Source organism: Mirounga angustirostris, unplaced genomic scaffold (assembly GCF_029215605.1).
Source record: "Mirounga angustirostris isolate CCGP_5_RB_7025 unplaced genomic scaffold, mMirAng1.0.hap1 SCAF_5, whole genome shotgun sequence".
NCBI classification, from domain to species: Eukaryota; Metazoa; Chordata; class Mammalia; order Carnivora; family Phocidae; genus Mirounga; species Mirounga angustirostris.
The window spans coordinates 43913366-43925363 of record NW_026991713.1 but is presented as its reverse complement, the minus strand read 5'-3'; the positions used below and the strand labels follow the sequence as shown (position 1 = coordinate 43925363).

At 34.6% G+C, this 11998-nt stretch overlaps 1 non-coding gene across 1 annotated transcript; it reads right to left on the bottom strand.

The window, feature by feature from the left end:
- Window positions 1–314: 314 nt before the first annotated feature.
- On the bottom strand, window positions 315–450 carry LOC123845203 (U4 spliceosomal RNA). Its single transcript, XR_006791013.1, has one exon. It is a non-coding gene; the product is annotated as a U4 spliceosomal RNA (small nuclear RNA).
- Between the last annotated feature and the right edge of the window lie 11548 nt (window positions 451–11998).

Sequence of the window (11998 nt, the reverse complement as noted above, 5' to 3'; positions counted from 1 at the left end):
TTTAGTGAATATAAGCAGAGATTTCATGTTATTTTCTGAAGGAATTAGTATTTTTTATAAAAGAGATGTTATACAAGGGAAAATACATGTTAGAGCAATTATATTAATCTCTAAGCATATAAATAAAAACTAACTAGCCACTTAACTGCTACTGTTCTTTTCTTTTGGCACAATTTAGCAATTACTGCATTCACCCTCTGTTTCTTTCTTTAAAGAGCATGTCTATAAAATTAATGAAGCTTCTACTCCCTGTTGAACATACAGATTTCACAGAAGCAGGGGAAATAATCATCATTCCAATGAGCACAGGCATTTGTACATCTACACCTACACTTATATCTAGCTCTATATTCATATTAAATGTGTTCGTTTTTGAGAAAAGTTTTCAATTAGCAATAATCGCGCCTCGGATAAACCTCATTGGCTACGATACTGCCACTGCGCAAAGCTAAATGTGTTCATTTTTGAAAGTATATACTCATTTTTTAAAGTATATAGATAGCTATAGTGAAAAAAATCCTTACCTTTCTAACTTCTAATAGCTTGATAAGACTATGAATATGGACAAGACAAACATAGATGTACATACATGTATATGGGCTTTTCATTTCTAAAATGGAAATAATATATATGTGCTACATTTCTAGCATCATTCCTTGTTTGGCATCCATGTGTTTGTGTTGTCAATTACAGAAGCACTCTGATTTTATTTTGGGGAACTCTTATTGAATTAAATCTTGGTGAGTCTTCAAATCAAACATTCTATGTTCCTCCTGCTCAAAGCGCAGATAACCAGATAAGCCAATTGGAGGATTTATCTCTATATTTTGAATCTTGACTGGTTGCCGTTGACTGTGAGCATTTTCCCACTTTATCCAATGTGCCATGCAAATATTTTCTTTTTAAGCCTGCTGTGAAATGAAAAAGGTTGGGAAACAGTGATTACAGTGTCTTTCCTTCCTTTGTATATTACTTTTATTTTCTTTTGCCTCTCAAGTAAGATCTGGATTTTTTTTTTAAAGATTTAAAATTTTTTTTTATTTATTTGACAGAGAGACAGCGAGAGAGGGAACACAAGCAGGGGGAGTGGGAGAGGGAGAAGCAGGCCTCGCGCTGAGCAGGAAGCCCGATGCGGGGCTTGATCCCAGGATCCCGGGATCATGACCTGAGCCGAAGGCAGACGCTCAACTGACTGAGCCACCCAGGCGCCCCAAGATCTGGATGTTATGTCCTAATTATACAGCATTAATGCTAGAATCTTGACGAAATGAAGAACAAGGAAGAAGAGATTTAAACTTCACTTTGACATTTAAAAAAATTTAATCATTAATGGCTTTGACTTGAATTATCTTATAAAGAATAAAATGGAAATTCTTTACTTCATGAAACAAAACTTCTTCCTTACCAATTCCTGCAAATGGGATAAAAAAGAGTCACTCAGAAAAGCTAGTCTATTGGTTCTAATGGTTCTTGTTAAGAGATTGTGAACAAAAAAATAATTAAAATTTTCACTGTTGTATCATCAAAGGGAAGAGCAAGTAATAGTTAGATATGATAATTTGCTTCCTATTTTTATGAGAGACACAATAATGCAATGTTTATATTCTTCCTCAATCCAAATGGATATTTAAAACACTTTTTTCTCTTATCCAGATTTTTTAAAAGAATGTAATATGGAGACTGGGACAGCAGTCCATCTTACTCTTAGTTCAAAATCACTGTATGGTAGTAATAAATAATCTCATTTTTATTTAATATTGTTCAGTTATTCCAGACTAGGCAATTGGGAAACATTTATGTTCTGGTCCAGTTTCAGTCCTCAGCAACTTGAATTTTCAAGATACCCATTTTATACCTTATTCATCATATAAAGCCAGAAAGTTTTGATGTAATATTGTTGGTTTGATGGCCAGTGTTCCAGGAGTGGGCTGCGAATAGTAGAAAGCTCTGTATTATTGAACATATTTGAGAAGCTGTATACTTTTCAATTTAGAGAGGAAAAGAGCTATAAAACATTGCCCCATCATACCGTATAGGTAAAGTAGAAAGACCCTCTACAAAAATTCAAACCATACTTTGGTATTTAATTAATGAAACCTGTCTAACATATAATTCCCACATTTGCTGATGCTAGAGTTTTCTGTAAAATTACTTATAAATAATATGATAGTATTTGGTCTATATTAGGTTTGTTGTCATATGTCATATAAACAGTTGTGCAAATCTTTGAACCATAACTAGTTCTCTACAGAACTTGATGTATCAACAAATTAAGGCAGACTTTTTTTCGATGTGACAAGTTCTGAGAAAGCAATTTGGGCAAATAAAATCTCTGGACAAATCCTCCAAAGCATTTCCAATTACTTGGTATGTCATTGATGGATTTTTATTTTGCTCTTGAAATTTGTAACATACACAGTTTGAACCAACAAATATCCCACTCCTTACTCTGAATGTGTCAGCCATTAAACCAAAGCATATTTATTTTACCACTTGATGAATTGAAGAATAAACAATTAATCACAGATATTCCTTTCCTTCTTCTAACCCTTGATGAATGCTCTTGTATGCATGATGTCATTGATGGATATTTATTCCACTTCTGTAAATAGTGATGCATAAAACTTTAACTGCAGATACATGCCTCTTTCACTCTTAGTGCATAAAAATGTAACACACAGTGTTGAGAGATAATGGACTGCATCACTTTAGAACCTGTTACTCCCTGTTAGTTTCTTTGTTAGGAAGATTCATTAGCTCAAGTAACTGTTGTTTTTGCCTAAAGAACTGCAGTAGAGAGACAATGAAGAGCTTTTTACCCATCATACTATTAAAGCTCTTTAGGGCCTTAGGGCAGGGGCTTTGCTTGTTCATATTATATTCCTAATGTCTAAGTCTCCTAATATGGATATTTGCTAAATTGATAAGTTAAATATTCATAGGAATAGACTATTAGAATCATTCATTCATTCATTCATTCATTCACTGTTTAGGGAGTGGTCTACATACCTATCTAAAGTGACTCCATTCAGATCTCAAAGCCCCTCCAATCCGGTTTATACTCCTACTCCTCTTTTGGGATTGTTATTCCATTTCCAATATCATATTTTCAATCTTTATTTTATGTCTTTTCTGTCCTTTCTGTGATGTTTGATCCTGCTGATGACTCTATTTTTGAAATTATTATCTTTTCTTAAAGATATCTCCTTTTTTCCCTTGAGCTGTGTTTTTAGCCATCTTCTCAACCATAACTTCGTCTACAACTTTTATGTGTATTACTTTTTCCAGTTTTAAGCCACCTAATTCATTCTTCATATTCCATAAAAATAACTCTTCTAAAATGCAAATCTGTTTATGTCACATTCTTGCTTAAAGTATTTTAATATTTTATTACCTGTGTAGTCAAATTTTAGCGTAGTATGCAAAACTCTTCATACTATGACCTCCATCATTACTCCCAAGATCATCTCCTTCCTATCTCATATATAAACTATACACTTCACAGAAAATTTATGGTACACACTGTGGTTCCCCAAGTGAGCCATGATTTCTCATGCCTTTTGACATATTCACTCCCTCTGTTGGACAGCTACTTCTCCCTTTTCCACCATCTGAATGCTTATCCACCAAAGATGGTTCAGCTCAATTTTACCTCTTCAACTCCTCTGGCAGAACAGTCACTCCTTAATTTTGCTTCTCTTGAAAAATTTTGCATAACACAATGTCCCACTTTCTCATTTCAGTTTCTGTAAAGACATATTTCCTTCACTAAATTATTTTAAAGTAGTGAGTACATTCTATCTGTTCTTATATCCACAAAACGTAGATTAGTACCTACCATATAATTATTACTTAAAAAATATTTATTGAAAGATTGAAGTAAAGAATAAAGCCAAGATAAGAAACTTAAAGATTTAGAGGCATGGTTAATATATTAATTTCTTCTTCAACTTGAAGATTTTAATAGTGATGGAGAAAAGAGGATGTGTATTGAGAACAGATATACATGTGTTATCTAGAAACAGAAATAGTTTTTTTTAAATTATGATCTATGAAAATAACAAGTCCTTTGAAGAGAACTCCATATATTTGACAAAATTATAGAAGCCTGAGTGTATTAAGAGCTTTACTGAATAAAAGGACTTTAATTTGAAATATGATGGAGAAAAAAAATATGGGAAAGATTTACTATTTCTACAAAGAAAATACTTTCATATACCATGAAGAAAAATAGGCATAGTAGAGAATGAAGAATATTTCGTAAACCTCTCAGTAATTTTCAGTAAAGTCTAACACATAGGGTAGTGAAGTATATAACAATCTCATTATAAGATATCTATTTACTGGTACCCAACATGTAAGTGATTTGTAAACAAAGGGAACATGTACACACATGTATTTGTAAATTTCTGGATACTTCTAGAATGTTCATCTTTCTAAAACTAGTAACTTTGATAAAGTATTGACTGAATGGCCTTCTAAGAAGTTTCTTCTCTCTAAAGAATCAAAGGAAGTAGGAATAACAATTGGTACTTTGAAAATATTACTGCAAAGAAAAAGTAGTCCCTAATACTGAAGAACCAGGAGATATTGACCAATCTTTGTACTAGTTAACAATTAAGTTCTTGACATCAGATACTCTGAGGACGTGATGATAGCAATTTACAACAAAACATCTTGAGAGGAAAGAGGAAGGTGCCACCAATGTCAATAAAATATTCAAGATGATTCAAAGTTGTAAGAAATCAAAACAACACAATTTATTACAACCAATCATAAAAAAAGGAATAAAAATAATCTTCTAAAAAAAGAAAGAAAATAATCTATACCAAATCTCTAAACACTCAGAGATCTTGGATTTACAAGAATCTGTAAAATAAGATGGAGCTTTTTTTTTTAAAGATTTATTTACATTTTAGAGAGAGAGTGTGTGCATGTGTGAGAAGGGGGAAGGGTAGAGGAAGAGGGAGAGGATCTCAAGCAGACTACTCACTGAGCACAGAGCCTATGTAGGGCTCAATCTTAGGACCCTGAGATCATGACATGGGCCAAAATGAAGAGTCGGTTGCTTAACTGACTGAGACACCCAGGCACCCCAAATAAGATGGAGTTTTAATCTTCAGCTACCTGGAAAATAAACTGTTTACAATACCTTTTTTCTGAATATCTGAAAGTTAAATTTTGTTGTATTATCCTGGGAGTGCATAGCCTGGATGTCAGCCATATGAATCACAATACATTGAAGGAAGTGAACAATTCTACTACAGTAATTTATATAGGTCCTTGTTATGCTTTATTTTCAGAGGACATATTTGTTTAAAAAAAATGAAACCATAACACAAGACATAGCTTGTTTTTGAGAAATGGTGAAAGGAATTTGGTATATTTATTATGGATAAAAATGACAAATGGGAATAAGTATAGATCTATAATTCTTTAAAGTCTTTTAATTTTTAAAATTGAATTTTTTCAATGTTGCTTCAGAGGAACAGAAAAAAACAAGAGGCTGGTTCCAGAAAAGACTTTTTCTGATAGTTCTGACCCAAGACAGTATTTTGTGGAAGGTACTTTTTCTCTCACTATAAATGAAAAATAAGGGGCGCCTGGGTTGCTCAGTCAGTTAAGCGATTGCCTTTGGGTCAGGTCATGGTCCCGAGGTGCTGAGATCAAGCCCTGCATTGGGCTCCCTGCTCAGCAGGAAGCCTGCTTCTCCCTCTCAAGCTCCCCCTGCTTGTGTTCCCTCTCACTCTCTGTCAAATAAATAAATGAAATTAAAAAAAAAAATCTCTGAGGTTGAAAACTTCAGAAACTCCACATGCAATTATGTTGCTTTTTCAGGATTGCAAACCCCTGACCCCTTTCATATGCTACCTAGAGAGTAGCATATGAAAACAAACAGTAGGGGTGCCTGGGTGGCTCAGTCGTTAAGCGTCTGCCTTCGGCTCAGGTCATGATCCCAAGGTCCTGGGATCGAGCCCCACATCGGGCTCCCTGCTCAGTGGGAAGCCTGCTTCTCCCTCTCCCACTCCCCCTGCTTGTGTTCCCTCTCTCGCTGTGTCTCTCTCTGTCAAATAAATAAAATCTTAAAAAAAAAAAAAAAGAAAACAAACAGTAATAAGTTTTTAACAGGCAACAAAAAATAGTTCTAGCTAGAAGACTTGTTGATCCTTCTCATTACATTAGTTAAACTATTTCTTTTGCCTCGGAGTAAGAAGGATCCATCCTTTAATAAACACAAGGTTGTCTGATCTGATGCTATTTTATGGACAGAAGAGATTACAGCTGAGTTTTCCATAAAATTAGTAAAACATGTTTATGTTTGTATCTTAAGAACCTATGATACGGGGCACCTGGGTGGCTCAGTTGTTAAGCGTCTGCCTTTGGCTCAGGTCATGATCCCAGGGCCCTGGGATCAAGCCCTGCATCAGGCTCCCTGCTCAGCGGGAAGCCTGCTTCTCCCTCTCTCACTCCCCCTGCTTGGGTTCCCTCTCTCGCTGTGTCTCTCTCTGTCAAGTAAATAAATAAAATCTAAAAAAAAAAAAGAACCTATGATTCAACACAATGAAAAAAGGATGGGATGACTTACTTGCTATTTATATAGTTATTTCTCTGACCCTATCACCACTTAAAATTTGGCTGCAAACTATAAATATAACTTTATCTTGTCCACAGTACTACAACTCTTGGGTCATCAATGCGTCTTGTAAAAACAGTTTTCTCCTACATATTTGTCTTACATGGTACTACTTCTAGACTAATAAGAACAGTAAGATTTAGTAGGATGGGCAACTAAGCAAGCAAATTAGTATAATGAACACAATGAATTTTAAATTAGCCTTTGTGATGGCAAAATGGCCAGAGTATGTTTACAAGTTAGATTAGAGATTGTGGATTTACTAAATATTGAAGAGATTGTTGTGGAGCACACAAACTTTATAGTAGATGATGGGTGGATAGATCGATTGATAGATACTTTTTAAAAGAGCCAGTTTTGGGTTTTTTTTTAGATTTTATTTATTTATTTGACAGAGAGAGAGAGAACACAAGCAGGGGGAGTGGGAGAGGAAGAAGCAGGCTTCCCACTGAGCAGGGAGCCTGATGGGGGGCTCCATCCCAGGACCCTGGGATCATGACCTGAGCCAAAGGCAGATGCTTAACTGACTGAGTCACCCAGGTGCCCCAAAAGAACCAGTGTTTTATTCACTTATCTAGGGTGTAAATACAGTCGCTGCCAGACCCTAAGTCTGACTTCTGTTCTCCAGACTCCTATTCAAAACACCTATTTTGTTAGCTCATGTTGCCTTACTCAGCACCATATTACAAACAATCAGAGGAAAAAACTGAAACTTTTGTCTGTTTTAACAAGTGGAATATTTATCTACTTAGATTAAATTAATTATATTTAATTCTGCCTAAACATCAGGAGATGAAGATGACCTTTTATGATATTTTCAAAATGATATTTGCAAATAGAAAAGTGTTAAGCAATGTATGGTATATGTCAATATTCATAACTCTAACACTACAGCCTTACCCTCTTAACTAGATATGCAGAACCTTAAATATTAAGAGATTATGGAGAATGTACTTGAGAAAGGGAGTGATCAGGTGTTCTCTTGACATCGTTAGACATGATGATATTACTGGAAAGAGAAATAAGAGGTATTATATATGAAATACATCAATTCAGCATGCTATTTCATAATTGTATTTCTTTAAAACTTACTTGACTCTAGGGCACTCTGAGAACAGCAGCTGATTTATTCTGTATTTCTTTAAGTCCTAGACCTCTAATCTTCCAACCTGGCACACACAGCGAAGAGAACAGCAGCTACAAAATGATAAGGGGATAGTACTGTGTGTATTTCAGAATAGAACCGGGGCAGGATAGAATGCATAAATCCTCAAGTCTTATAGATTTTTAAGAGCAATGTGCAGTTCAAGAAGATTGTAGAATGTCATTTTTTCTGTGCTCTCCATAATTTTTAGCCACATATACATCTCATCCACTTTATTTTTTTTTTTCAATTAAACCTTCAAGGGATGGAAAAGTAAAGTACTCACCCAAATAAAGGATTGTAAATGGAATAAATATAAAGCTTTGTGTATCCTTTTACTCTTTATTTTGGTGAGAATTGAGTTTGCAAATTTAGATATTTTTGAAGAATGTTGTGTCCATAAATGAAACTGATTCTAAACTGTGCATCTCTGTATATACCTTGATAGACAGAATACTGGCCTCTCAAAGATAACCACACTGTAATTCCAGAACATAAAAATATGCTATGTTACATGGAAGAGAGGAATCTGGGTTGGGGATGGAATTAAGTTTGCTACTCAGCGGACCATACAATAGGAAGATTATCCTGGATTATCTACGATGGGCCCAGTGTAATCACAGGGTTCCTAAAGTGGAAGACTTGAGGCTGGAGTTAAGTCAGAGTGACCCTGTGAGAAGGATTTGACCTGCCATTGTTAGATTTGGAGATAGAAGGAGGGGCTATAAGGAGGGGCTACTACAGTCAGGGTATGCATGAGGTCTCTAGACGTTGGAAAATTCAAGCAAACAGATTCTCTCCTTAAGCCTCCAGAAAGAATGTAGCCCTGCTGACACCTTGGTCTTAGCCTGGTAAAACTTCTGGTCTACAGGACTGTAAGATAATACATTTGTATTGTGTTAAGCCACTAAATTTGTGATGATTTGTTACAGCAGTGATAGAAAACTAACATTATATCTTTAATAAGCATATTGCCACTACATTAACCTTCATGAGTTAGTTTACTTAAAATTTTTTATGACCCTTTAAAATTTTACTTAGTTTTCCTGTTCTATAAGGAGTGGCAGATTTTTGGTATATATATTTCAAGTAATAGCTTTATATATAACACAGATAAAATAAAGCACCAAACATATTTTTGAATCTACATTATATTCCAGTCAAGAAACATTGACCAGTAACAGAGATTTTGAACATTATTACCATTAAAATAATATTTTGAGAAAGTCTGGATAACCTCTGTCTTCAGAAAAAAATAATAAAAAAACCCCCAAAGTTTAAAAACTTACTACATTGATTTTTTGCCTTATAAAATGCAGGCGCTTTTTATGAGCCCTTTGGTAATGACCTACTTCCTACTTTGTAAATGTTTCTCTCAGAATTTGATTTGTATGTAGGGAAATATATATTTCATATAAGGGTACAGAATTTCTCCTACTTTATTTAGACTGTTGTAAAAAGTTTTTGAAAATTTTTATTTTCACAACGAATCCTGGAGCCTATAGTTCCACAAGCTTGATTCCATATTTCTCCCTGTTCAGTGACAAATTTATAACATGCATTCAACAGTAAATTTTGCAGCATGCTGCAATGGGCTATATGGTACCTTACTACATTTATTAATTTCCAAGAGGATTTTTCTTTAGCCATAATTTATACAAGCCTCTGTGTTATTTATTACCAAGTCTCTATCAATCATCTATTTAGGAATGTTTATTACTAGGTTTATTTGAATGAGGGAAACAGAAAGGCAGTAAGGCCTTTGGGTATTAATGTTAGGCTTGGGGGAGGATGCATTATCCCCCTCAAAGAAAGCTGACATATGGTGGTTGACTTTCATAAATTGTTGGCAAGTGCAATGGGATACTGTGGTTCAAATGGTTGCTAAATAAATAAACTTGCTAATAAGATTAACCTACGAGGATCAAAGTAACATGTGCTTAAGGCACAACCTTCCCACTCCTTTTTTATATTTAGAGGAAGTGATCCTCCAAAGAACTCACAAGAATTCATTTACTCCACAGAACACAGTTTCCTGTGACTAGCCATTAATGAATGCTGGTAGGAACCTTTACATTTGGATGAAATAGTAATCTGGAAATTATCCACAACTGCAAACTAGACACTAATCTTGAGTTACATAAAGGGAGAATTTTAGAAACGGAAAGAAAATGATTCTATAGCAAGGAAATATATGAAGGAAATCGTGTCCCAGTCAAGATGGTCTTGAACTGTAAACTTAAGCCTAGCTGTTCCCCACCATTATGTTACCCTTATGTAAATTTAGATAATTAGTTTCGAGTATGGACTTGAACTGGTTGTTAAGGTTAGGACTTCTTTCTTCACAGAGTGAGGCATTATGAGAGAGATCAGATAATCCAGTGCTTTGGGAAAACCAGAAATTAATCCAGTGTGAAAGAACAGCCTCCAAAGGCAAAGCTCTTCTTTTCGTTACTAATAATAAATTAACTAGATAATTATGAGGCTTATCACCAACATTCTTAAACTGCTGATATTCAGGACCAAAAATATGCTAAACTGTACCTACATTTTTATTACCTTTTTCTTAAGTCTTTCACTTGCCATTAGAATGACATTAGAAAGACATGTTCCAAGCAGCTCACCCATCGGAAAGTACTTGAAGAAGTAGATAGACATAACACACCCATTACCCTCTACTCTTAGGAAGTAGAATTGGTTGTTAGTTTGCTAATTATTATCTGCTCCCCATCCTATCCCTCTCAATTTGGGACCTTGTCCATTTGACTGACAAGTCATCAGGCTCAATGCCATTAAAATTTAGATCTTCTGGAGTACACAAGACTCCTTACAGCTATCCAGCAAATTATTTTCAAATATATCAATGCATTTTTCAGGGTCTTTGAAAACAATCTGCTATGCTTTTGCCAAAATCACCATCTGCTCAAGAATTTTTAGAAGTAAAATTCTTCTTTTGTCCTGTGTAGAAATACTTGAGATTAGTTAGTTTTCTCTCTTCTTTCCACCTTTCTTAAACAAATGATGTAAGGGCTTCTTGTTACAGTAATGAATAAGAATCACAATTCAAATATAGTTTAAATATAGCATAACTAAAGTTAAGTTGGTTGAAGATTGTGAAGGACATCTACTTAAAATATAGACTCTTTATTCTATTTACAGAACTTAACAGCAAGATATTTTAAAAGGACCATACTTAGTGACTCCCCTACTATGTTGCCTATTAGTTTTGTTACTGAAGAGTATTCATAACATTCTTTTAGATAGCACAGAAGTCACATTTACCTTATAAATTTCAGGATATATATATATATATATATTTGTTTTGATTTTGAACTTTAAAGATATCTTTTTCATTAACAGCTTCATTTCATGTTAAAGGTATATTACTTTTATAAAAGTTGGAGCTAAAACATATCTTTTCAACATTGAGCTACAGAATAGAAAAGAGGTTTAAAATGCGTACTTCTAGGGGCGCCTGGGTGTCTCAGTCGTTAAGCGTCTGCCTTCAGCTCAGGTTATGATTCCAGGGTCCTGGGATCCAGCCCCGCATCGGGCTCCTGCTTCGCAGGAAGCCTGCTTCTCCTTCTCCCACTCCCCCTGCTTGTATTCCCTCTCTCACCATGTCTCTCTCTGTCAAATAAATAAAATGTTTAAAAAAAAAATAAAATGCATACTTCTATTTTTATCAGTGTATATTGCATTACTCTCAGGAACTTAAGGCACACCTTTTCAACTGGCTGTCAAATAGTAATCCTGACAATACTTGTAATCTGTTATGTTGCTTAATTAAAATGACAATTAAGTCTTATCCACTTCTCATAGCAGTAGGGATAAATAAAAATAAGACAAAACACCTTTTCGAATGAATGTGCACTCTTATGTTGGCTATAATAATCTAGTGAATTCCTTTGAAAGTAATCTGCTTTCAGCTCCCTCTCAGAGTGTCGTAGATATAATAGAACTTTATATTTATATTGCATTGTGATTTTCATACCACTTTTAAACACATTTTATTATAGCCTTCCAATAATCATACACAAAGCACTTTCTAGTAAATTCTGAGTTATCATCCAATAAACATTTGAAGAGACTGAATATTCAATGAGAGTGCATGATATCTTCCATGCAAGGAGACTTTTTTGGCAAGTGAAAAAATCAGAACTATAACCAGGTCTCTTGCTTCAACTTATTCCAGTGTTGTTCTATGAAACTGTCCTTAC